Source organism: Microcebus murinus, chromosome 30 (genome assembly GCF_040939455.1).
Source record: "Microcebus murinus isolate Inina chromosome 30, M.murinus_Inina_mat1.0, whole genome shotgun sequence".
Taxonomy (NCBI): domain Eukaryota; kingdom Metazoa; phylum Chordata; class Mammalia; order Primates; family Cheirogaleidae; genus Microcebus; species Microcebus murinus.
This window is the reverse complement of record NC_134133.1, coordinates 4,434,223-4,456,670: the sequence shown is the minus strand read 5'-3', so window position 1 is coordinate 4,456,670 and position 22,448 is coordinate 4,434,223. Positions and strand designations below refer to the sequence as shown.

The following is a 22,448-nucleotide window of genomic DNA, read 5'->3' as shown; positions in this document are numbered from 1 at the left end:
CCTATATTTCCATTCCCACCCCCACAAAACTGCACGGGCCGATCTCCACACTCATGCCATTGCAGACGACGCTATTTCACTCTTCCTGGCTGCCCCACGACCCTTTACAGACCGCAATGCCCGAAGCGAAGCCAGTTTGTTTTCATTTTCACATTAAAAAAAAAAACAAAACTCCAGAGGGGAAGGAGCAATTGATGGAAAGGCAAAAAAAAAAAAAAGCCTTTCCACGCACCCCAGGAGGCATGCAGATCCAAATTTCCAAAATCCGGAAATGATGTCCAAGTTGGGACTCACTAACGGAGTCCTTGGGGACAGGCGTCCTGCCCCAGCTGTGAAAGCCACCAGCAGGCAGTGCAGCCTTGGGGGGGAAGGATTAGAGCGGCCACTCCGGCCTCCAGCGAAGAGCCCCGTTTAGTTTGAGCCTCACGGAGACGGTTTGACACACTCTTTGGGAGGAGAGGTGCAGGCGAAGCAAATCGCAGGCTGGGAGCTGCGGATTCAGCCCCCGCGGCGCGTGGCTGTGCTCCCACCGTGCGCCCCGCACTCGTGCACGGACGCTGGAAGCACAGCTGGCTCGCGGGGGAAATCGCCTCTGTGCCCGGGTTATGCAAGAGCCACGTTGGGACCAGCGGACCCATCGCATCTGGTACGGATCACTCGCCCCGGCGGGACCCGGCCCAGCCCGGATTACTGATGGCTCACACACGCCCTGCTAGGATAGACCCGGCACCGTCCAAAAAAAAATAATGGGATTAAAAAAAATCTGTACTGCATCCATCGCAAGACCTCCAGGGCCGAGGAGTAATGCCACCACGGTTGGTTTTCAGGAGACCGAGAGTGAGGAGCACTAACCACGGGCGCTCCTCGGGGAAACCCAGTATAGACAGCAAACCGAATCGTGTGCCATCCGGCCAGGCCACGCCGTCACAGGCTGAAGCCCCGTCACCATGTCTAACCTGACAGCGCTGGCTGAAACGCAACCTAAAGAATTCCAGAGCCATTTCTTTACCTGGAAGTCTCGGCCAAGTCCTCACTCCCCACATTTCCCAAATGGTGTCTGACATCACGTTCTAGAATGACCACTTGGGCATGAACGCCACCGGGTATTTGTTTTGTTTTTTTTTTTAGCTGTATCCTCCCCTGGATTTTTATTTTATTTTTTATTTATTTTAATTTTATTTTTTTAAAAATTCATTTTATTTTTATTTTACTTACTTTTATTTTATTTACTTTTATTATTTTTATTTATTTATTATTTTTATTTATTTTATTTTATTTTTAAAAGAAAGCTACACTTTGGGAGAGACACTGCCACCAAGACTTAAGCGTTTCTGCAGGACTCCCTACGCCTGTGACATTATCACTGGGCCATGGACCTTTCCGATACGCGTAGAAAGCCCAAAGGGGGGGGGCACCAAAAATAAATAAATAAAAAAAAATGCCACCTGGCCAAGACAGTGGCACCCCCGACATCCCCCTCCCCCACCCGGGTGCAAAAGGCCCCAGAGACCTGGCGTTCCCAACCTGCCTGGAAAGAAAACAGCGCAGTGTCACCTGCGACTTAGAGCAAATACCTTACCCGGCTCCAGGGAGGAGGAAAGTCCGGTCCTGGGCGAAGCTTCTCCGGCCGGGGGGCTCCTCAGTTTCCCCAGCTCACTTCCCCACTGGGCCCGGCTCCGGAGAACACGAGCAGGAGCCCGAGCAGCCAAAGCATCTTGTCCCGGATCCCCCTTTCAAAACCTGAGCCCTCCCTGAAGCCGGCGGTGTCCTCTGGTGCCAGCTGCTGCCGCTCATTCCCTCGGGGACAAACAGCTCCCGCCGGCCCCAGACAGCCCCGGCCGCAGGGGGACGCCACCAAGCGGGGGGAAGAAGTGAGACTTCCTCCTCTCTTCCCCGGATCCGGCTGGCCACTCCGATCGCCTTGCCCGGAACCCCGGTTTCCTCTGGACTCCCCTCCTTTACGACGACGACGACAGTCCCAGAGAAGTCACGGACCCCAGCCTGGGCGTCACCAAGGGATTGGGAGCCAGACCCGGGGCCACCGGCCGGAGCCACCGAACCGGGGAACGTGCCGCGGGGTCAGAAGACACCCGTCGCTGTCGCGGTGCTGCCCGTGGCCGAGCCTGGGGAGCCCGTGTTGCAGCCCCGCATCCTGCACATGCTAATGAGCCCGTGATGTCAGCAAGTCGCCCGGCGGTGGCATCTGGACGCCCCAGCCCGCCCCTGCCCTGCCGGGCCGCTGGGATTTATTTGCATGGAAATTAGCCTCCCCTCCCAAATCAATAATCCCCGGGCCAGGGACAGGGAGGAAAAGCCACCCCGGGCTCGGACGCAAAAGGCCTGGCTGCAAACGCGCACAGGAAGGAGCGCATATAAGGAAACAGCCTTTAAAGACACAGGACTATTTTTTTTTTCTTTTTCTCTTTTTTTTTTTTTTTTTTAAAGCACCGTGCTCTTCTGTGCCAGGGATCAGATCTGGGCACAATTACCAACCCGAGCGCCTGTTTCACATTATACGCAGCGCCAACCTAGGAATCCCAGTTCTCTCTCTCTCTCTCTCTCTCTCTCTTTTTCTTTTTTTAAATCAAAAGCTGTGTCAAGCCCTCAAATGCCTCCACTTTGTTTCCCTTTCTTTTCTCCCTCCAACTTTCATTGCAGGGTGTCAGCGGCCCCTCGGCCTGGGGCTATGTCACCACTGAGTTTTCACCGCAATAAAAAGCGACTATTTTCCTCGCTGGCTGGGAGGGGGGGAGGGGTGGGTTAGGCACCCCCTCCCCCACTCCTTGCCCAAGGCCAAGTGCGATGGGAGATGACAAAGCACAAAGCTTTCCGCAGGTCTAGGCACCCTGGGAGCCTCTCGAGCATTGCCCCCACCTCATTTTGCAGATGAGAAACCAGAGGCCTAGTGCACAAGGGGCTTTTCCAAGATCACATGGGATTTCCCCAAGAATGGCTCAGAATCTGCGTTTCTTAGACCTCAGACTTTGCTTGAATAACTCTTGAGTCTCTAATCTCCATTCCATTGTGCCACAAAGAGGGGAACCCAAGCAATCAGGAAGAAAGAACTTTACAGAGTTGGGTAGCCCTGGGTTCAAATCCTGCTAGCAACGGGACCTTGGGCAGGTAAGGTAACTTTTGGGATCTTCAACAACTTCATGGGTATCACTCAGTCCTTCAATAAATTACCTACTGTATGCCATGCACTGTTCTAGGAATTGGGTATAATAAACACAGCCTCTGTTTTCACAGAGCTTCTGCTGTAGCTCAATAAAAGAAGGTAAAAATACTGAGTAGAGCTATGGTGACAATTAACGCAATGTCACATCCTCAATAAATAACAAGATTTCTTTTTTTTTTTTTTGAGACAGAGTCTCACTCTGTGGCCCGGGCTAGAGTGCCGTGGTGTCAGCCTCGCTCACAGCAACCTCCAACTCCGGGGCTCAAGTGATCCTCCTGCCTCAGCCTCCCAAGTAGCTTGGGACTACAGGCATGTGCCACCATGCCTGGCTAATTTATTTCTATTTTTGGTAGAGATGGGGGTCTCGCTCTTGCTCAGGCTAGTCTCGAACTCCTGAGCTCAAGTGATCCTCCCACCTCGGCCTCCCAGAGTGCTAGGATTATAGGGGCGAGCCACCACGCCTGGCCAATAACATCCTTGTATTGAATCCCAGTATTCTGATACTTTAAATGAAGTCAGAAAATTTCACCCAGGTGTTCCATTCACTAGGATGGCCATTGTTTCTATCCTCTGAGTATTTCCATGGTCATCTTTTATTGTTTGAAATCAAATGTTCTAGGCTGGCTAGTAATCCCAGCACTTTGCGGGAGGGCTGAGACGGGAGGATTACTTGAGGCCAGGAGTTTGAGACCAGACGGGGCAACACAGCAAGACCCCCGCCTCTACATAAAAAAAATTTTAAAAACATTAGCCAGGCGTGGTGGCGCATGCCTGTAGTCCCAGCTATTCAGGAGGCTGAGGCAGGAGGATGGCTCGAGCCCAGGAGTCTGAGGCTGCAGTGAGCCATGATTGTGCCACTGAACTCCAGTCTGGGCTGGACAAGAAAGCAAGACCCTGTCTCTAAAAAGAAAAAAAAAAGTTCTGGATAATATTGCCTGTGCAGGGTCCTGGGTCGGCCAGGTAGAGGCAAGCACAGCAATATTGGGGACCCCGAGCCTGGGAGGCTGGGAGGGAGGTGTGTTCCATCATGCACACAAAGTGTCCCCAAGGGCAAAGCAGCCGGCACGCTCCGTGCCCACACTGTCCCGCCTGGAGAACCCACTCTGATGAGCTCTGCCCTTCCAGCTGGAGCTCTTGAACCTTCAAATGGATTGCTTTGTTGAGTGTGGAGAAGTTAAATGATGTCTTTTGTTAGAGATAATTATATTAATAATGCTTAATAACTTCTTTCAGAACGCGTCTCTCTGGTTCACGGAAGACCTTTCATGGTGACAATCAGGAGGCCCGGAATAACTTCTCACCAAGGGAGACGGAACAGAAGCAAATGAGAAGCACTCGGCCTTGGGTCTCCACTGCACGGAACTCAGAGCGTGCAGGGGAGCAGATGGTCGCCCCAGACCTCAATATCTTTCCAGAAAGTCAATTAACAAACCTAACGCTTTGGGACAACCTATGTCCAGGTGGAAACGGTGACACCCTGCCCCAGTGTGGCCATGAACAAGTCCCTTGAACTTTCTCCGCCTCAGTTTCTCCATCTGAAGATGGACACGCTGCTCTCTGCTCTACTTGTGATCAGCATGAGCATACAAGAATTAAGAGAAATAATTCATGAGTCATCAACAACGAAGCAATGGAGAAGAAAGCCAGAACACAGAACGTTAAAAGAGATTTGATGCATGACTCCCAACTTTATAAGAGCTAAAAATACAGGGGTCCTTAAACTTTTTTCTTTTCCTTTTTTTTTGAGACAGAGTCTCACTTTGTTGTTCAGGCTAGAGTGAGTTGCATGGCATCAGCCTCGCTCACAGCAACCTCAAATTCCTGGGCTCAAGCAATCCTCCTGCCTCAGCCTCCCGAGTAGCTGGGACTACAGGCATGAGCCACCATGCCTGGCTAATTTTTTGCTTATATACATTTTTAGTTGGTCAATTAATTTCTTTCTATTTTTAATAGAGACGGGGTCTCGCTCATGCTGGTTTCGAACTCTTGACCTTGAGCGATCCTCCCGCCTTGGCCTCCCAGAGTGCTAGGATGACAGGCTCAAACTTTTTAAACAGGGGGCCAGTTCACTGTCCTTCAGACTGTTGGAGGGCCAGACTATAGTTTAAAAAAAATCGATGAACAAATTCCTATGCACACTGCACATATCTTTTTTTGAAGTAAGAAAACAAACGGGCAAAAGCACCCGCAATTTGAGGACGCCTGGAATAAGAGAAACTCAGTTTAGAATGGATTGCTTGGGGTCACACACCGGCTCTGACACTTAAGGTGGGGACAAAGTGAGTGAACAGAAGACTGCAAAACCACCCCCACTCCTAGGGCACAACTCAAAGTCCCACCTACCGTGGGCGAACCATGGCATGTCCCTTTCTACATGGTCCAACACGAACACTTTTAATGGCCATTGACACTAGGATAGAAAGCAGTAAAGATATGGCCGGGTGTGGTGGCTCACGCCTGTCATCCTAGCACTCTGGGAGGCCGAGACAGGAGGATCGCTCAAAGGTCAGGAGTTTTGAACCAGCCTGAGCAAGAGTGAGACTCTTCTAAAAAAATAGAAAGAAATTAATTGGCCAACTAAAAATATATAGAAGAAATTAGCCGGGCATGGTGGCGCACGCCTGTAGTCCCAGCTACTCGGGAGCCTGAGGCAGGAGTTGGAGGTTGCTGTGAGCGAGGCTGACGCCACGGCACTCACTCTAGCCCGGGCAACAGAGTGAGACTCTGTCTCAAAACAACAACAACAACAAAAACCAAAGCAGTAAAAGTGACCAAGAGGTACCAAGAGGCCCCAGTTTCTGAGACTGTACACTAGGATGACACGACTCTATTTCAGAAGCTTCACCTGTTCATTCATAAATCCATTCACTCGTGAACTGAGCTCCTACTGTTCTTTTGTCAGTCCCTGCTTTAGGCCTAAGGGACATCATGGTGACCAAGACAGACATGGGCTCTTCCTTAAAAGAGTTTGGCAGGGAGAGAGGAAGACAGTTAAGCAAGCGACTACAGTAGAATGTGACGCGTGTTACGATGAGAGCTACAGCAGGGGTCCTCAAACTTCGTAAACAGGGGGCCAGGTCACTGTCCCTCAGACCGTTGGAGAGTGCGCACTGTGGGCCCGGGACGAGTCGGCTGCTGAGCAGGACAGGCAGCGGTGGCACAAACACCTGGCAGCGGGCCGGATAAATGTGCTAGGCGGCCCACATGTGGCCTGTGGGCCGTAGTTTGAGGACGCCTGTTGTGCAGAGTCCTCAAAGGTCTGAGTTGGGAGGAGCCTGGTCGGAGCCAGAGCACTGTGGCCCGAGTCTGTCTGACAGCCTGTGCCCCCTGAGCCCAGCCAGCTCCGTGCCAAGGAACCTGGAGACCCGGGCATCCCTCTTGCACAGATTATCAACATGACAAAACCCACGGGTTGCTAATTCCCTGTGATCTAGTTATCTTCATCCTGGAGATGATTCTAACCAGACTTTTTTGGTTTTTTTGAGACAGAGTCTCGGTTTGTTGCCCAGGCTAGAGTGAGTGCCGTGGCGTCAGCCTCGCTCACAGCAACCTCAATCTCCTGGGCTCAAGTGATCCTCCTGCCTCAGCCTCCCGAGTAGCTGGGACTACAGGCATGCACCACCACGCCCGGCTAAGTTTTTCTATATCTATTAGTTGGCCAATTGATTTTTTTCTATTTATAGTAGAGACAGGGTCTCACTCTTGCTCAGGCAGGTTTTGAACTCCTGACCTTGAGCAATCCACCTGCCTGGGCCTCCCAGAGTGCTAGGATGACAGGCGTGAGCCACCGCACCTGGCCCTTGCACAGATTATCAACATGACAAAATCCACAAATTGCTAATTCCCTGAGATCTAGTTATCTTCATCCTGGAGATGATTCTAATCAGACTTTTTAGAGATCACGCTGTTAGATATCAGAGAAGGCGAGACAACAACTGCTTCGGAAATTTAAGAGTCCTGGTAAACAGGGACAAAACTCACATTGCTTTTACGAAATCAGAGTCAAATCCAACATTCATGCCAGCACACTTCATGGGCGCGGGGGCAGGGAAGAGGCAATATAGGTAATATACATGTAACATACATGAGGTAATATACAAGTAATATACATGAGGCAGGTAATATACACGAGGTAATATATAGGTAATATCATGAGGCAGGTAATATACATGAGGCAGGAAATATACATGAGGTAACATACAGGTAATATACTTGCGGTAACATACAGGTAATATAATGAGGTAACATACAGGTAATATACACGAGGTAACATACAGGTAATATACTTGCGGTAACATACAGGTAATATACTGAGGTAACATACAGGTAATATACACGAGGTAACATACAGGTAATATACATGAGATAACATACAGGTAATATACTTGAGGTAACATACAGGTAATATACATGAGTTAACATTCAGGTAATATACACGAGGTAACATATAGGTAATATACATGAGGTAACATTTAGGTAATATACATGAGGTAACATACAGGTAATATACTGAGGTAACATACAGGTAATATACATGAGGTAACATACAGGTAATATACATGAGGTAACAAAGGTAATATACATGAGGTAACATACAGGTAATACACACGAGGTAACATACAGGTAATATACATGAGGTAAAATACAGGTAATATACATGAGGTAAAATACAGGTAATATACTTGAGGTAACATACAGGTAATATACATGAGGTAACATACAGGTAATATACATGAGGCTCTCCATCCAGTATTGACCAGGGATCTGCCACAGGAAGGACCCTCTTGCTGGGAGACAAGACACAACTGCTGACCTTCCCAACTTTCTATCTAGGTGAGACAGCAGGTTGTGTATGCAAATGACCATAACTGCATACCGGACAGAGGAGGCAGGACAAGGAAGACAAGATCAACTGTGCCTGACAAGGGGGTCAGGAATCAGGGAAAGTATGACGGGAGCCAAGGACAAGGCCCAAACCAGCTTTCCTTTTTCGAATCTACCGAAAACAATTTTTAGAGCGGAGAAGGTCACCCTAAGCATTATGACACAAAATGCAGAGGCCGTGCATGGAAAGACGGCTGAAATTGCCAAGGTCAGACTCTAGCAGCTAGAGAGGGTGTCGCAGGCAGGCCGCGGAGAGCATGAATGGAGGCGAGGGTGCCAGTACAAATGCGGAGCTAAAAGACGGGTCTGGGTGCCCACAAGGCAGCAGAGCACCTCCACGGGACACTGTCAGGGAGTGAGAAAGAGGCAGCTCCGTGGAGGCTGGGAAATCAAATCATCTTTCCATCCTAGCCAGCATTAGGCAGGATCTTGTTAGAGGATTAGGGCGAAAGGTCAAGTGCAATCTGCCGGCCAGGTTAGGGAAGAGAGGCGTAAGTGATGGCCAGGGCTTTGGCCTCAGAGACCAAGAGCTTTAACGAGGACGGTCGTAATGCACAATTTTTAAACCTGCATTTCCACAGGCGTATAATTAGAAGGAGCAGATTTTAAATGAACTCAAGAGGAATTTCACTGGGACCCAAGGGGGTGGGTGAACTTTTGAATACCGAGATGATCGGAACTGGCGTGAGTCGCTCAGAGACTCGAGAGTGTTTTGGTTTTTGGAGAATTTCTAAAAGATAAAGACATGTTGAAGACCTCACCCCCCCATCCTAGCTGGTGTAGATCAGTACCTTCTGGCCCTGCTAGTGTGAAATCCTGACTAATACAAGAGATCACCACCAAAGTCTCAAACCACCTACCCAATAAGGTTCATTTCAGTTGATTTTATTTTTTAAAAAATGTGTGTGTGTGTGTGCACGGTTTTAAATAGTCCACTCAAGAGCGGTCCTCTGACATTTAGATTTCAAAATCCAGCAAGGTCAAATGCAGGGGAGGAGGCTGACAAAGAATGGTCGCAGAAGCTGGGTCAGACTAGGCGATGACGCAGGGACAAACAATCCCAGGTGGACTGCCACTTGTTCACCCAAGAAAGGCGGATTTCTCACCCGGGCCCAGTTGGTTGGAGGTCTGGAGGCTTTCCAAGTACCTCTGCTCCAAGTAGCAACTCAGGGCTCTATTCTGCCTCCTCCTTGTGCCTCTGTGATCCCAACTGATAAATTCCAAGTCCCAGCAAAGGAAGAAATGGGACCTGAAGAGGCTTCTAGGTCCATCAACTCGGCGATGAACAGTATCATTGCTAGCACCGTGTTTCCCCGAAAATAAGACAGGCTCTTATATTTATTTTTCCTCAAGAAGACAGCCTAGTAGGGCTTGTTTTCAGGGGATGTGTTATTTTTTTTTTTAAGTATGGTACAACCCTCTTCACTGATTCAAATAGAGTGAAGTTGGCTTCTTCTGGAACATCATCATCACTCTCCAAACCCCGAATCCCATCCTGAATGTCTTGCAACTCTATTTCCTTTAGAACCACTGGCCCCCATCTCTCATGTGGAGCCATAGAGCTCTCATGGGGCAGATGAGAAGGGCTGCTCGTGTTCTTTCCCGCTCCGCGACGACATGCATGGGTTGTGCAGATGCTCTGCGTAGCCACGCCCATTGCTAGGGCTTATTTTCATAGCCACGCCCATCACTAGGGCTTATTTTCATAGCCACGCCCATCGCTGGGGCTTATTTTCATAGCCACGCCCATCACTAGGGCTTATTTTCATAGCCACGCCCAGCACTAGGGCTTATTTTCATAGCCACGCCCAGCACTAGGGCTTATTTTCATAGCCACGCCCAGCACTAGGGCTGATTTTCATAGCCACGCTCACCACCAGGGCTTATTTTCATAGCCACGCCCATCACTAGGGCTTATTTTCGGGGTAGGGCTTCTATTGCGCACATGCTTAGACATCCTGCTAGGGCTTATTTTATGGGGAGGTCTTATTTTCGGGGAAACACGGTAGGCAAACTAGCCCCTTCCTGGCAGCCCACCCAACTGCAAGGAGCTCAGATAGAAGAGGAAAAACGGATAATAGCGACCCTCCGGCAATGCCTGCCACACGCGGCTGTCCATTTTTATTTGTGCCATGTAAAGACATTAAAAAGCAAAACACAGCCTCTTAAACCCATAACGTCCTAAAGCAAAGGGATGTTTAACATCAAAAGAAGATGGCAGTCCTCAATGAATACTGGAGATCAAAGTTGCATCTGCTATACTCCAGAAGGGGGAAAACAAAGAAAATGTTCTAGGTTTGCACTTAACTCTCATGCAACGACATCCAAGCCGAGTAAGCCATACAGAAAATACGTGTTTGAGATGCATGAGGTACCCACAAAGGCGGGGTTGCATTCACAGAAAGAAATACCCAAAAGAAGGCCGGGCGCGGTGGCTCACGCCTGTCATCCTAGCACTCTGGGAGGCCGAGGTGGGAGGATCACTCGAGGTCAGGAGTTCGAGACCAGCCTGAGCAAGAGAGAGACCCTGTCTCTACTAAAAATAGACAGAAATTAGCTGGACAACTAAAAATATACCGAAAAAAAATTAGCCGTGCGTGGTGGCGCATGCCTATAGTTCCAGCTACTCGGGAGTCTGAGGCAGGAGGATCGCTTGAGCCAAGGAGTTTGAGGTTGCTGTGAGCGAGGCTGACGCCACGGCACTCTAGCCTGGGCAACAGAGTGAGCCTCTGTATTAAAAAAAAAAAAAAAGAAAGAAAGAGAAAGAGAGAGAGAGAGAGAGAGAGAGAGAGAGAGAGAGAGAGAGAGAGAGAGAGAGAGATCCAGAAGAGATGTCTTTAACTCTTAGACACTTTTCCAATACACTTATAATCTGCCTCCTCCTGCAACAGGGTATTGTCATTGAAAGAGCCCAACAAAAAAACCTGAATTGACTTCCGGCTCTAGGACCTCCTAGTGGCATGACCTTGGAGCTGACAGCTACCTCCCCTCTAAGCCTCAGTTTTGCCATATGCAAAATGGGCACATCTATCTGTCAAAGGTTTGGGCAGGATGAGATGAGCCAAAGTATATGAAGTACTCTGTTGTAGATTACTTGGCATGTAAGTGGGTGTTTAATCAATATAACTTCCCATTTGGTTTTCAAAGAAGGCAGCAGGAAGGAGAGATGCAACCGTAAATGACAAAATTGTTCATGATAAACATAAAGATAAGTCCTCCCCTCTCCCCCAGCCTTCTTCCTTGTCTATCTGCGAAGATTTCATAACATAAAGACTTCTCACACCATGGGCAGGTCTAAATCCTGTGGACAATAGCTGGGTACACTTTAAATCCAGAAAAGGGGCCTCCCTTTTTCCCCATCATCTTAGGAATCTGCCATGTTTCCTATATTTTAATTATTCTTGATCCCAGTAATCTAACGCACAAAATTTCAACACTCAGCCTTTTATCCTCCTTTAATTGCATTAATTAAAATGAGAAATACGGACAAGCTAGACTGCGCAGGTTGAAATGAAAGACTGGTGAAGATTTGGCTCCCTCCCCCAAGAAGATTAGAGATGGCATCAGTGATCCCATCGGGCCCAACAAGGAACATTTCCATGAAAATATCGCGAATCTGACACGATGAGCTAGCAAACGTGTTTTGTCTTAGACAAAGGAAGCTGCACTTACTATGGCAGCTTGTTGGAACTACTCATTTTTCATTAAGCAGATGAGTAGAAACCTGAATTTTCTTTATGCAGAGGACTGGGAGAGCCACCAAGAGCTGCACAGGGGATGCGTTGGTTTGGGGAAGCTTCAGGTTTTCCAGAACTTCGGAAGAGCAGACACTCGGGCACCTACATGTTTCTCTCGGGAGAAAACACTGGCAAAATGAAAGACCTCACAGAAAAATTCTAAAAACTCTCTGCCTGGAAGACAAAATGTCACAGCTGCACAAACTGACACACTGTTTTTCTCAAGGATGGAAGACGCTATATACCAGGTATTTTGCCTACTTTATGTCATTTAGCTCTCACTATGATCCAAAAATGTACCTTTTATAATACCGTCCCAGACAGATGACCATACTGAGGCCCAAAGAGAATGAAAGAACGGTGCAAGGGTCCACAGCTGAGATTTTGTCCTGAGTCTTGTTTTTTTTCTTTTCTGAGACAGAGTCTCACTCTGTTGCCCAGGCTAGAGTGAGTGCCGTGGCGTCAGCCTCGCTCACAGCAACCTCCAACTCCTGGGCTCAAGCGATCCTCCTGCCTCAGCCTCCCGAGTAGCTGGGACTACAGGCATGCGCCACCACGCCCGGCTAATATATATATATATATATATATATATATAATATATATATATATATATATATATTTTTAGTTGTCCAGGTAATTTCTTTCTATTTTTAGTAGAGACGGGGTCTCACTCCTGCTCAGGCTGGTCTCGAACTCCTGACCTTGAGCCATCCTCTTGCCTTGGCCTCCCAGAGTGCCAGGATTACAGGCATGAGCCGCCGCGCCCAGCCCTGTCCTGAGTCTTGATTACAAAACTTACATTCCTTCTTCTAATTCAGAGGATCTCACCCTCCCTCTCAAAAACCAGACGTGTCCCAATCAGGGTGTAAAATGTTGGAAATAATTTATTATTATTATTAAAAACCGAGAAAAATACAGAAGGTTCCCTTGGTTCCCAAGATTAGATCAACCCCTTTGTAGAAAAGAAAAGCACATTGGATTGCTCTCTTGGATGAGAATTCTCATTCTGGTCCATCCTTGGTTCTATATCCTTGGTTAGTTATGACAATCCATCCTCGGACAACGTTAATGATCACGTGACTAACACCCCCCCCCCTCTCTCTCTCTAACTAGCCTCTATGCCACCTGAGAGCAGGGACAATGCCTTTTTTAGCTCACCATTCTAGTCTGACCCTCTAGTGGATGGTGGCCTGACACCTGATGAACATTTGTTGAATGGATAAAATGTTTGACTATGATTTTTTCGTATCTAGAAACTAGAGGGAACAGGCCAGGTGCGGTGGCTCACGCCAGGTGTCATCCTAGCACTCTGGGAGGCCGAGGCGGGAGGATTGCTCAAAGTCAGGAGTTCGAAACCAGCCTGAGCAAGAGCGAGACCCTGTCTCTACTATAAATAGAAAAAAATTAATTGGCCAACTAACATATATAGAAAAAAATCAACTGGGTATGCATGGTGCATGCCTGTAGTCCCAGCTACTCGGGAGGCTGAGGCAGGAGGATCGCTTGAGCCCAGGAGATTGAGGTTGCTGTGAGCGAGGCTGACGCCACGGCACTCACTCTAGCCTGGGCAACAAAGCGAGACTCTGTCTCAAAAAAAAAAAAAAAAAAAAGAAAGAAATTAGGGGGAATCCAGGATTATTCCTGTAAGAACATGTCTCTGCTCATTTTCATTCCAACGTTCTTTTGTGAGCGGGGAAGGAAGAGATGGAGGCAAGCTCTCTGAGACAGTTTATAGCTTGGCTTCCAGGATATCACATCCTCCTGGGTTCCCTCCTGCCCTCTGGCTGCTGCATCTCAGTCTCTTTTGCTGGCTCAGCCTCATTTCCCAGACAGTTCACCGCTGGAGAACCATCGGGCTCAGCCAAGTCCTGGAAACTTTGCTCTTCTCAAATCTTCTCAAATTAACACCCGCAGTCTTCACTGTCTCGGGTATTGGCAACTCCAGCCTTCTAGTGGATAAGAACAAACACCTTTGAGCCACCCTTCACAACTTTTCCCCTTTCACCCCTGACCTCTGTCTAATCCAGAAGTTGGCAGACTACAACCCACAGGCCAAAGCTGGCTCACTTCATGTGTCTGCAAATACAGTGTTCACGGAACACGATCATGCCTGTTCATGTATGTGTTGTCTGTGGTTGAACTCATGCTACCGCTGCAGAGTTGAGTAGTTGTGAGCAAGACTGTATGGCCTTTAAAGTCTAATATGTTTACTATTTAGTTATTGGTACTAAATATTTTCCAACCCTTGACTGATGTGGTTGGATCTACCTTCAGGACGTATGCAAGACCCAACATTTTCCACCTTGACCGTCATCGGCCTGGTCCAAGCCATCACCATCTCTCTCCTGGATGGAGGTCTAAGCCACTCATGCCAACTCTTGCCTCCTACTGGTCTACTGTCGTCCCCTTTGAGTCTATTCACAAAACTGCAGCCATGGAGATTCTCTGAAAACCAAAACATTGGACCTCCATGCCTGACCATGTTTTCCAAGGTGGAAAACGTTGGATTCTACATACATTGTGAAGGTAGAGCCAACGACATCAAGTCAAGGGTTGGAAAATATTTAGTACCAATGACTAAACAGTAAACATGTTAGACTTTGGGGGCCGTGCGGTCTTGGTCCCAACTACTCAACTCTACGGCAGTAGCATGAGTTCAACCACAGATAACATGTAAGCATGACACACCTCTGCTAGCATGAGTTCAACCACAGACGACACGTAAGCATGACACACTTCCGCTCCAGACTCAGGAATGCTGCTCATCTCACAGTGAGTCCCTGGAGACCCAAGTCTTCTTCTCCAATCCGGCTAGACCTTTCCTCTACTTTTTCTCCTTAGCATGCTTTTTAGAAAGTTTTACTGAGATATAATTGACATACCACACAGTTCACCCACTTAAAATACACCATTCAATAGTTCCAGTATATTCATAGGGTTGTACAACCGCTACCACCATCTAATTCTAGAACTTTCCACGACCACAAAATAAACCATCTAATAAATAAAAAGCGGTCGCTCCCCATTTGTTCCACTGTTCCAGGAGGACAAACACTATTTGGCAACACCATAAAGCAAACACTATTCTATTTTCTGTCTCTATAGATTTGCCTATTCTGGGCATTTCGTATAAGTGGAATCATACAATATGTGTCTACCATTATTTCTTCAAATATTTTCTTTCGGCTCCTTTTTCTCTCTGTTCTTGCTGGTCCCGGTATGCATTTATTGGTGTGCTTAACAGTATTGTGCATTTCTCAGAGGCTCTGTTGAATTTTCTTCACTCTTTTTTTTCACTGTTCTTCAGACTGCATAATTTTTTAAAATTATTTATTAATTTTTATTTTAGCGTATTATGGGGGTACAAGTGTTAAGGTTACTTATATTGCCCATGTCCCCCTCCCCCCTTGAGTAAGAGCTTCAAGTGTGTCCATCCCCCAAATGTTGCACATCTCACTCGTTGTGGTTGTTTATACCCATCCCCTGCTCCCCCCTCCCACCTGCCCAACACCTGATAAATGTTACTCCTATATGTCCACTAAGGTGTTGAACTGTTAATACCAATTTGCTGGTGAGTCCATGTGGTGCTTGTTTTTCCATTCTTGGGATACTTCACTTAGTAGAATGGGTTCCAGCTCTATCCAGGAAAATACAAGAGGTGCTAGATCACCGTTGTTTCTTAGAGCTAAGTAGTACTCCATGGTATACATGTACCACATTTTATTAATCCACTCATGAATTGATGGGCACTTGGGTTGTTTCCATAGCTTTGTGGTTGTGAATTGTGCTGCTATAAACATTCGAGTGCAGGTGTCCTTTTCATAAAGTGACTTTTGATCTTTTGGGTAGATGCCCAGTAGTAGGATTGCTGGATCAAATGGTAGATCTACTTGTATCGCTTTAAGGTATCTCCATATTGCTTTCCACAGAGGCTGAACCAGTTTGCAGTCCCACCAGCAGTGTAGGAGTGTTCCTCTCTCTCCGCATCCACGCCAGCATTTGTTGTTTGGGGACTTTTTGATAAAGGCCATTCTCACTGGAGTTAAGTGATATCTCACTGTGGTTTTGATTTGCATTTCCCTGATGACTAGAGATGTTGAGCATTTTTTCATGTTTGTTGGCCATTATTCTCAGACTGCATAATTTTTAACCAACCAATCTTCAAATTTGCCAGTTCTTTCTTCTGCCAGATTTAATCTAGTGTTCAATCCTCTAGTGAATTTTTCATTTCGGTTATACTTTTCAACTCCAAAATTTACATTTTTATAATTCTTTTCTAACAATTTCCTTCCACTGATATTCTCTACTTGATGAGACATTATTATCTTGTTTTCCTTGAATTCTTTAGACTCAGTTTCCTGTAGTTCTTTGAACATATTTATAATACCTACATTCAAGTCTTTGTCCGCTAAGTCTGACATGCAAGCCCCCTCAAACGCAGTTACTTTTTTCCCACCCCCCTGTGTATGGGTCACACTTTTCTGTTTCTTTGTATGTCTCAAAAATTTTTTCGAAATACTTGGATTTTTTTCTTTTTTTTTGACCACCTATCCTATGTAGACTTCGTTTTACCTTGCAAAGAAATATTCAAGTCGTTTAAATTTGACATGACATCACACAGAAATGCTGCATTCCTATAGAAGTCTTCTTTCAATAAGTCACACTCCTGATTCTGTTCTTTGTAAGATTTAACTATCTGTTCTCACGGAGATAAAATTTGGACTGACAACCTGTCCCTTCGATAGCCAATGCACTTTAGAATGACATGGCAAATCCACACTGAATATCAGGTGTCCTCAAAGTTTGTAAACAGGGGGCCAGGTCACCGTCCCCCATACCGTTGGAGAGTGCACACTGAGGGCCCGGGACGAGTCGGCTGCTAAGCAGGACAGGCAGCGATGGCAAAAACACCCGGCGGGCTGCATGTGGCCCGCGGGCCGTGTTTTGAGGACGCCTGAAATACATCATCGCTCAACTTGAGCACCTGTTATGAAACTGACGATCCCGTGTTGCATTTGCATGAGTGTAGTTAACAATCCTTAAAACCTGTTGCAAAGTGTCACTTAAAATAGTAGCTTTAGCGCACAGATTTTGCTAATGTTAGATACAATGAAAAGAAATGAGAGCATCTGGATCTGTCAATGCTTTTTTTTTTTTATTTGTGCAATACATGCTTTCCTGTCCAAAAAAAAAAAAAAAAAAAAAGAAAAGAAAAGAAAAAGAAAAATGGGTATTTTAGCTACCGTGTTATAGCAATTCTGGATATTGCCTTTCTTTGTTCTAACCCCCGCCCTCCCAGCATCTTGTGGTTTGCGTTTGTATTTGTTTAATGACTGGGTAGGCAAGTCGAGAGGGCATGAACACAGTCTCCCTTGGCAACTGGGCTGGTCTGTATCCACTAGTATCACACCCAGCTGTTCTTCTACTAATGCCAGCTGATTAGTCCATTGTTTTGACAATACCCTTCGGCATAAATTGCTCCACAGTCTGATCTGATGGAACCAGGGCTGCTGTGCAAGGGCAGGGTGTGGCCAGTCTTGGGGCTGCCCCTCCCAGGGGGAAACCACAGCCCCGACCAGCAGAGAAAGAGCCGGGTCTTCCTGGCTGCACACTCTCCAGTGGAGTTTCCACCGCACGGATCTGCGCTGGGGGTGGGCGGAAGTGGACGGTGGCTCAAACGCCAGACTCTCACTGTTCTTGCCAAGATTTATATTTTTCTTGATTAAATGTTTTTTGCCTTTTTTTTTTTTTTTTGCATGCCTTTGGGACAATTTACAGATGCCTACAATGGTTGCTTTTTTTTGTTTGTTAGCTTTGCTTTTTGAGACAGAGTCTCACTCTGTTGCCCAGGCTAGAGTGAGTGCCGTGGTGTCAGCCTAGCTCACAGCAACCTCAATCTCCTGGGCTCAAGTGATCCTCCCGCCTCAGCCTCCTGAGTAGCTGGGACTACAGGCATGCGCCACCTCGCCCGGCTAATTTTTTCTATATATTTTTAGTTGGCCAATTAATTTCTTTGTATTTATAGTACAGACGGGGTCTCATCTCTTGCTCAGGCTGGTCTCGAACTCCTGACCTCAAGCAATCTGCCCGCCTCGGCCTCCCAGAGTGCTAGGATTACAGGTGTGAGCCACCGCGCTTGGCCTGTGGTTGCTTTAAAAAAAAAAAAAAAAAAGTTTGCAGCAAATGACTGTTTTGCTGATTTAGTGTCTACCGGGCTCCTCATAGTGCCATTTTGGAAGGTGACACCCAACACTTAGCATCCTTGAACCAATATACGGTTGACTCATCATGGTGCTTTATGTTCTCATTGTGGAGCCAGGATTTTTTGTCAGGGTTACTCAGTTCCAGAGCCCAGAAAAATGCCTGGCACATAGTAGGTGCACAATAAATATACATTGAATGAATAACTAAAGACATGCCCATGACCCCTTAGCCTAGCCAGGGGTTCTCAAACTACGGCCCAAGGGCCACATGTGGCCCGTCGAGGACATTTGTCCGGCCCGCCGGGTGTTTTTGCCGCCGCTGCCTGTCCTGCTTAGCAGCCGACTCGTCCCGGGCCCACAGTGCGCACTCTCCAACGGTCTGAGGGACAGTGGACTGGCCCCCTGTTTGCAAAGTGTGAGGACCCCTGAGCCTATGTATGCCACAGCCATATAAACTGCCACAGCCGATAGTCTCTTCCTATTCAGGACTAATCCAAATAACTTCAACCGTTTATTTCCATTTGTTTGCAATTCCCTCAAAAGCTGATCGCAGTGCAGAGAAACTGTCACACCTGGGAATGTCATCCGGTGAAGCATGGAGAAAAGAGAACAAGAAGTATAGCTGCGGCATATGTATCTCCTTCGCCCTGCTGTAACCGGATTCTGCCTCTGTTCCTTCTCTCCTTCGATATTCCTTAACACCCATGAACAGCTTGCTCATATAAGGGGCATGCCATTTGTCTTGCCCTGCTCGGATGGAACTAGCCCTAGTGTGGGCGTGAAGAAGCCTGCGTTGTGATCCTGGGCTATGGTTCTTGCTGTGTGTGTGATGCCAGGCAAGTCACTTAAACTCTCTGCCCTTCGAAAGCCTCCTCTGAAAACCGTGAATGGTGCTGACCGGCACAATCCCTTTGCAAGCGACAGGTACGCTGGGACGCTCAGGAAGTGTAAGGCGCTGTTATTTTCTGCAAAACAGCAGTAACCACAGACCTGCCTCCCCATCCAGCTGGAGCGATCTCCGCATCTAAGCAGACAGTGGCTATAAAGGTAGATTTTTCTTTTTTTTTTTTTGAGACAGAGTCTGGCTCTGTTGCCCAGGCTAGAGTGAGTGCCATGGCGTCAGCCTCGCTCACAGCAACCTCCAACTCCTGGGCTCAAGCGATCCTCCTGCCTCAGCCTCCCGAGTAGCTGGGACTACAGGCATGTGTCACCATGCCCTGCTAATTTTTTCTATATATATATATCAGTTGGCCAATTAATTTCTTTCTATTTATGGTAGGGGGGGGCGTCTCCCTCTTGCTCAGGCTGGTTTCGAACTCCTGACCTCGAGCGATACTCCCGCCTCGGCCTCCCAGAGTGCTAGGATGACAGGCGTGAGCCACCACCCCCGGCCAAAGGTAGATTTCTGTGTGATATATTGTGTGCAAAAGTCACCTCCCACTGCAGAACTGTAAGTCCCTCCGGCCTGTTGGGCTAAGCAAAAGCCCCTCCCTGTTTATTTCTTTTCTGGTCCATTGCTCTCCTCCAAGTTCCCAGTCTCCAAGCCCTGGGCTAAATCCCACCCCTTGCAGGGGCAGCCTGGGAATTCTGCCTGAAGACAGCCATTTGTCCCCAAGGCAGGAAGTCCTTGGATAAAGCCACCAGTTTGCAAATGCTCTCCCAGCCGCCACCTCCATCAGCTAGAGCCCCAGGTGGAAGCAGGGCTCACACTGAGAACTCAAAACACTGGAAATGAGCAGTAGGAGCGGTTTGATTATGCGCCACGACATGCCTCCCTTCAGAGAAGCTAGCAGTGTTAGCACTGACAGGCAGGGGTCTGACCCCCAAGACAGCTGGCGTCCCTACTGCTGGGGACTTCTGGATATCGGCCACCGGGTCACGCAGGGGGTGGGGGGACTGAGGGCACATCCTGACTTGGCCCCTTCTTAGGAGGCACATGAACTGGGACAAATCGCTCTCCGTCCCTGAGCCTCTTCTAACGGTCTCTGTCTGCCGCGTAGATTTTCTTTTTGTTGTTGTTTTTTGGTTTTTTTTTTTTGAGACAGAGTCTCACCCTGTTGCCCAGGCTATAGTGAGTGCCGTGGCGTCAGCCTAGCTCACAGCAACCTCAAACTCCTGGGCTCAAGCGATCCTCCTGCCTCAGCCTCCCGGAGTAGCTGGGACTACAGTCATGTGCCACCACGCCTGGCTAATTTTTTCTATATATATATATATATATATATATATATTAGTTGGCCAATTAATTTCTTTCTATTTATAGTAGAGATGGGGTCTTTCTCTTGCTCAGGCTGGTTTCGAACTCCTGACCTGGAGCGATCCGCCTGCCTCGGCCTCCCAGAGAGCTAGGATGACAGGCGTGAGCCACCGCGCCCGGCCTGCCACGTGGATTTTCTAAGATTGCACCAGACCACCCAGGTGAAGTTGCCACGCATACAGCAGGTGCTTAATAAATGCTTGTGGAGCCTGAGCGCAAAGGCATCACCCGTCTGTATGGCGGTGAGGGCGTCGGAAGCCCTCAGACCAGAGTGGCCGCCAGCACGTACCGATCAGTCCCCTCCCCCCAACGCGGGGGGGCGCCCACGACAGCCAGGGCGGTTGTCAGGCTGCCCGTCTACACCTCCTGCGAGGTACAGCAAGCAGGAACCCCCGCGGCTGCAGCCTCACTCCGGATCTCGGGGGACAGGCCCCGGTGGAGGTCACGGCAGGCTGTCACAGTGAATTATTTAGCGTCCTCGCCGGAAGGGGCCAGGCGGGCACCTCGCACCCGGCTCCGTGCACGGCAGCGGGGCTCAGGGGCCACACTGCTCTTCCCTGAAACGACAGAGCCCTGCTGGGGGCTGGCACGGCCCTCCCTGCTCATCTTCTCGCAGCTGAGGCTGTTAGGAGCCTGGCCCCAAAGGAGACACACAGAGGGTGACAGCTCCGCAGGGGCCGAGACAGCCGCCCAGGGACGCAGGGACACAGGGACGCCGCCTGGATGGGCCCTCTGGCCGAGCCCAACCCCAGCCACCAGGCCCCGCCCGCAGACCCTCCTGCAGAGCCCACCGGCCTTTGGGACCCCAGCCACGGTGACTGCCGCCGGGAGCTCCCAGCCACAGGGACGTGGGAGGAGACGCGATTCATCGGCCGGATTTCCAGCTGGCATTTGCGCACACGACACCTAACTCAGCCCTCACGCCGACCCTTCCAGCTTATACCCACAGGGCTTCAAAACAGACAGGGAAACTGAGGCTCAGAGAAATGAAAGTGACTACGAAGTACAAGCAGCCATCTAACTTCTGAGCCTATTTCCTTTTTCTTCTCTTCATTTCTTTTCTTTCTTTCTTTTTTTTTTTTTTTTTTGAGACAGGGTCTCACTCTGTTGCCCAGGCTAGAGTGAGTGCCGTGGCGTCAGCCTCGCTCACAGCAACCTCAAACTCCTGGGCTCAAGCGATCCTCCTGCCTCAGCCTCCCGAGTAGCTGGGACTACAGGTACATGCCACCATGCCTGGTTAATTTTTTCTATATATGTTTTCAGTTGGCCAATTAATTTCTATTTTTAGTAGAGATGGGAGTCTCACTCTTGCTCAGGCTCGTTTTGAACTCCTGACTTTGAGTGATCCTCCTGCCTCAGCCTCCCGAGTAGCTGGGACTACAGGCATGCGCCACCATGCCCGGCTCATTTTTTCTATATATATTAGTTGGCCAATTAATTTCTTTCTATTTATAGTAGTGACGGGGTCTCGCTCTTGCTCAGGCTGGTTTCAAACTCCTGACCCCGAGCAATCCGCCCGAGTTGGCCTCCCAGAGTGCTGGGATTACAGGTGTGAGCCACCGCTCCTGGCCTTCTCTTCATTTCTGTTCTCAAAATTTCCATCTAGCCTGCTCGATCTGTCCGTGTCATGCTGACCTAGGTTTGAGTCAGTCGATCTGATTTATGTAAGGGACATTTGGGTTTGGCCAGGCATGTGGCAGAGGCGATCATACCACCAAGAGATTGACCAGGCCAAGAACACAGTCGGGGGAACTGGGTACCGGAGGACTAAGCGCCAAGTACTTTGTGCTTGTCAATGAATGAAGGAGTCACCAGAAGTTGCCCCTTCACATAGGAACGCTGGTGATGGCATATGCTGAATATTTCTTTTTTTTGAGACGGAGTCTCACTCTGTCACCCGGGCTACAATGCCGTGGCATCAGCCTAGCTCACAGCAACCTCAATCTCCTAAGCTCAAGCTATCCTCCTGCCTCAGCCTCCCGAGTAGCTGGGACTACAGGCATGCGCCACCATGCCTGGCTAATTTTTTCTATATATTTTTAGTTGGCCAATTAATTTCTTTCTATTTATAGTAGAGACGGGGTCTCGCTCTTGCTCAGGCTGGTTTCGAACCCCTGACCTTGAGCGATCCTCCTGCCTCAGCCTCCCAGAGTGCTGGGATGACAGGCGTGAGCCACCGAGCCCGGCCCTGA

General features: G+C 48.5%; 1 protein-coding gene across 3 annotated transcripts in view; it reads right to left on the bottom strand.

Annotated features, from left to right (window-relative positions):
• The window catches only part of PRICKLE2 (prickle planar cell polarity protein 2), a 352,714-nt gene that overhangs the window by 112,612 nt on the left and 217,654 nt on the right, over window positions 1-22,448 (bottom strand). The window contains exon 1 of one of the 3 annotated variants that reach the window (XM_075998832.1): window positions 1,580-5,596. The exons of the other annotated variants lie outside the window; for them this stretch is intronic. The gene's annotated coding sequence lies outside the window, so the exon portion shown is untranslated. Of the gene's footprint in view, window positions 1-1,579; window positions 5,597-22,448 lie in introns of those variants that run through there. 3 annotated transcript variants of the gene reach the window in all.